General features: G+C 51.1%; 1 non-coding gene and 1 pseudogene across 1 annotated transcript; both read left to right on the plus strand.

Moving 5' to 3' along the window:
* The first annotated feature begins 1,494 nt into the window (after nt 1-1,494).
* Nucleotides 1,495-1,649, plus strand: LOC139997344 (5.8S ribosomal RNA). The gene has a single exon (XR_011802742.1). It is a non-coding gene; the product is annotated as a 5.8S ribosomal RNA (ribosomal RNA).
* Nucleotides 1,650-3,772: 2,123 nt separating this feature from the next.
* LOC139997343 (large subunit ribosomal RNA) overlaps nt 3,773-5,000 on the plus strand; it is a 4,752-nt pseudogene continuing 3,524 nt past the window's right edge.

A 5,000-nucleotide genomic window follows, 5' to 3' on the forward strand; every position in this document is an offset into this window, starting at 1 on the left:
ATCGGGAAGAATAGACCGCGCGCGAGGAAGAGGAACGACGACCGTGCGCGTCCCATCGATTTTTTTTATTTTTACCTGAACCACCGAAGTCGATTCAGAGGGGACCGCCGGCCGTCTCTCTATCCTCGTTGTCGTGAGTCATATGCCTCGTTCCGTCGCTAGAGTTTTTCAAACTCTGCTTCTGGCTATCGGGAAGAAACGACCGCGCGAGGAAGACGACGACGACCGTGCGCGTCCCATCGAATTTTTTTTTATTTTTACCTGATCGACGGAAGTTTCGTCCGGTTCGTCTCTTTTACCATCGTCTCGTCGACCCGTTCAGAGGGGACCGCCTGTCCATATCCTCGTTGTCGTGAGTCATATGCCTCGTTCCGTCGCTAGAGTTTTTCAAACTCTGCTTCTGGATATCGGGAAGAAACGACCGCGCGAGGCCGATGGCTGCGAGTCCCATCGAATTTTTTTTAAACGCACGCACACACATACACCTGAACGGAGATGCGTTCCTCTTCGTCGCGATTTTTCGCGCTTTAGTCGTCGTTGTCGCCATCCGTTCGGAGGGGACCGCCGGCCGTCTCTCTATCCTCGTTGTCGAGAGTCTAATGCCTCGTTCCGTCGCTAGAGTTTTTCAAACTCTGCTTCTGGCTATCGGGAAGAAACGACCGCGCGAGGAAGAGGAAGGACGACCGTGCGCGTCCCTTTCGAATTTTTTTTTATTTTTACCTGAGCGACCAAAGTGGATTCAGAGGGGACCGCCGGCCGTCTCTCTATCCTCGTTGTCGCGAGTCTAATGCCTCGTTCCGTCGCTAGAGTTTTTCAAACTCTGCTTCTGGCTATCGGGAAGAATAGACCGCGCGCGAGGAAGAGGAACGACGACCGTGCGCGTCCCATCGATTTTTTTTATTTTTACCTGAACCACCGAAGTCGATTCAGAGGGGACCGCCGGCCGTGTCTGTATCCTCGTTGTCGAGAGTCTAATGCCTCGTTCCGTCGCTAGAGTTTTTCAAACTCTGCTTCTGGCTATCGGGAAGAAACGACCGCGCGAGGAAGACTACGACCGTGCGCGTCCCATCGATTTTTTTTACCCGAACGATGGAGATGCATATCGGCTGTTTGCTTCGAATAACTGGACGAGAGGAACGAACATATATATATATCATGGGCTAGCCACCGTGCGCTTTCTTCGCGAGATCGTGTGCTGTACAGAGGATTCAGAATCGGGTGTTATATCCCCGTCGTTTCCTGACGAACGGAGCTTCGATCTCGTTGGTTGTTATATATTATAATGCACTTTACGCCCGGTCGGCGGGCTGCGTGTGTCGTCGCGCAGTCCGTCCGATTTCGTTTTCGAACGTATTTTCGTGTCGTCAATCATATGGCGACTTCCGCGCGTTCGATTCCCGTTGGTCGGACGTTTGTCGGATATCGGCTTCTTTCGAACCGAGAATAAGAGTACAAAAACCTGAGTACACAAACAAAAATCCATGCATAAACGATTACCCTGAACGGTGGATCACTTGGCTCGTGGGTCGATGAAGAACGCAGCTAATTGCGCGTCAACGTGTGAACTGCAGGACACATGAACATCGACATTTCGAACGCACATTGCGGTCCACGGATACAATTCCTGGACCACGCCTGGCTGAGGGTTGCTCACGTAAACCTAAGACTGCTTGCGTTGCGTATCGTTGCTCTCGGTCCGTCTCTCTCTGTTCTTTCTTGCCTCGTCGACAGCCCGCCGTCGTTCGTTTTATCTTTAAACGAACGTTTCTGAGTCGGAGGACGAGCGCCAAGCAAAAGAATACGAATTAAAGAGCGGTCGAGGGCTCGTACGCGACGTACGAGCGATTGTTGGACGTTCGTCGGCGTTCGTCGCTGGATCGTGTGGAGACCGGCGTACGCATGCTCTCGATACAAATATATATGAAAAATCTATCGCGTTCACGGGAGACTCGCAAAACTACCTCCGTCTCTTCTCTGTCCCTTCTTGGCTTGACAACCCGCCGTCGTTCGTGTTTTACGAACGTTTCTGAGTCGGACGAAGCGCAAGAAGAAGGATACGAATTAAAAGAGCGCGGAGAGAACCGTCGTCGTCGACGCGGTTATCGAGATACACAGAGCGAGTTTTCTTCGTGGCCGATTTTTTTTTTCTTTTTGTATCAGCCTCTGCTACGTTTTGTTAGTCTTCGATAAGCACGAATGACCGCGCCCCCGACGTCGTCTTAAATGAATTTTTGGCGAGACTGAGAGAAAGCAAAAATATTTTTGAACAAAGTCAGTCGAGAGAGGAGAGAAAAGAGAACCAAGATATTAAAACCTAAACCTAAACTTGGTGGCGTAACGAAAAACTGTGTGCCTTAAAGAAACACAACCGTCTTTTCATCAAGATGTTTTTACTCGTACAGCCCCAGGGATCGAATACCCACTCCGTCTGTTCGTGCGGCAGAGATGTATTCTGCAGGCGCGAGACGACTGACGAGAAGACAACGAGGACCGTCGCATCGATGGGTCGTCGTTGCGTTTTTCATCCTCTGTGCTTTTTTCTGTTCTTCGTGAACCCAGAGAAAGCCGTAGATCCGGGAACGGACACACGAGATTTCTTCGAACGCTGATGACTTAGGGAGATGATCCCCAGCGTTGCGCGGAGATCGGAGAGTACGCGTACATGTATCGGGACGAATTTTTCCCCGTCGGTCGCGTATCTCTCTGCCCGCGCGCCTGGCCCAAAGCCACGTTCGTCGGAAATCAACGAAAAGTGTGTTACGATCTAGCGTGCGTCTACGATCGGCTATATTTAAGGGTGACGAAGAAGAGAAAAGCTCACGGTGTTGCGCAACGTTTCTGTACCCGATTTTAAGATGTGCATGTGAGTCCGTTACAAAGTTGTTCGGATCGTCGAAAATAGTCGTTTTCGTCGTCGTGCGAAAGAGAATAATCTCTGACATTGGCACGGAGAGATCGCGCAGAGGAAGAGAACGATCCTCTTTGGCGAGGCTCGAGAAAGACTAACGAAACTTGATTAGAGACGAGGTATACACGCGCCGTACGTACGACGTACGCGCGTGTGATTTTTTTTTGCTTTAAGGCGTTTCGGCGCTCCGAGTATTAGAGAAAAAGAGATCGTTGGTCATCCCATGTCTCTTCGTCGTCTATCGCTGGACCGCGCATCCTAACAGATCGCCGGTCGTCCAGTCCCCGAGTAATAAATTCACCCCGTTGTGTACGTCTCGCGCTCGCTTTTCCACTTGCGTGAGTTCCCGTGCGTTTTCGTCGTTGGTACAGAGCAAAGAAACCGATATGTTATATATATGTCGCGTGTTCGATCTCTGTGCCAGCAATAACAGGCGAAAACAAGGAACCGCTGGAATCGTCGAGAAGAGAGAAACGGCTACGGGAGATATATTATACATAACACGTATATATATATATATTATACAAAGAGGACGGGCGTTAAAAACCGGAGATCGTTACGGGTGTCTTGCGTGAGTCTTAGCTCGAACATGATACGACGAACGAAGTTTAAAAGGCACTTTGGCGAGATGCATAAAACGTTTCTCGATCGAGATAGAATATACGGTTCTCGATTCTATTCGAATTAATTTTTTTTTTTATTTTTTTTTCTCTTTGAGGCGATTCTCGGAGAGAGAAATAAAAATAAAGACCCTCTGTCGCATTGTTATCAAACCGTCTTGCTTTTCTCGAATCGCGCCCACATGGCACGAAATTTTTTTTTCTTTGAAAAAAAAAAAATTGTCACCGTGTCGTGACGTTGAAGCGACCTCAGAGTAGGCGAGATCACCCGCTGAATTTAAGCATATTACTAAGCGGAGGAAAAGAAACTAACAAGGATTTCCTTAGTAGCGGCGAGCGAACAGGAATTAGCCCAGCACTGAATCCCGCGGTTCCGCCGTTGGGAAATGTAGTGTTCGGGAGGATCCGTTTATCCCGTGACGTCGAACCGCGTCCAAGTCCATCTTGAATGGGGCCATGTACCCACAGAGGGTGCCAGGCCCGTAGTGACCGGAACGCGTTTCGGGAGGATCTCTCCTTAGAGTCGGGTTGCTTGAGAGTGCAGCCCTAAGTTGGTGGTAAACTCCATCTAAGGCTAAATACAACCACGAGACCGATAGCGAACAAGTACCGTGAGGGAAAGTTGAAAAGAACTTTGAAGAGAGAGTTCAAGAGTACGTGAAACCGTTCAGGGGTAAACCTGAGAAACCCAAAAGATCGAATGGGGAGATTCATCGTCGACGGCGTCGGTGATCGTTGGTGAGCGATGCTCCGGGTGGGCCTTCGTGGTTCCATTGGCGAGGGCACGCCACCTTCGATTCGAACGCTCCGGCGTCGTAGTCGTGCACTTCTCCCCTAGTAGAACGTCGCGACCCGTTGTGTGTCGGTCTACGGCCCGAGCGGGTGACTGTCGCGTCGCTTCGGCGCACGCGGCAGACCCTCGGTCGCCCGGCCGACTGCACGACGGTACACTAGACGGTATCGGGCCGCAACCAATCCATTCTCGAATGTGTGTGCGTCTAGACCGCCGCAAGCGATCGTCGATCGTTCTCAGTTTTTACGGAGTTTAATTCCGTGCTGGGGCATCGGCAGCTGTTGGCTGGCGGATTTCTTGGACTGGCCGAGTCTCTGATTACCGGTCGGCGACGCTATTGCTTTGGGTACTCTCAGGACCCGTCTTGAAACACGGACCAAGGAGTCTAACATGTACGCGAGTCATTGGGACTTGTAAACCTAAAGGCGAAATGAAAGTGAAAATCGGCGCGCGTGCCCACCCTGAGTGGGTTGCGCGTGTCCGATCGAGGGAGGATGGGCCGCGAGACAATGCGGCCCCGCACTCCCGGGGCGTCTCGTTCTCATTGCGAGGAGAGGCGCACCTAGAGCGTACACGTTGGGACCCGAAAGATGGTGAACTATGCCTGGTCAGGACGAAGTCAGGGGAAACCCTGATGGAGGTCCGTAGCGATTCTGACGTGCAAATCGATCGTCGGAAC

This window comes from Bombus fervidus, unplaced genomic scaffold (genome assembly GCF_041682495.2).
Source record: "Bombus fervidus isolate BK054 unplaced genomic scaffold, iyBomFerv1 scaffold0059, whole genome shotgun sequence".
Classification (NCBI taxonomy): Eukaryota; Metazoa; Arthropoda; class Insecta; order Hymenoptera; family Apidae; genus Bombus; species Bombus fervidus.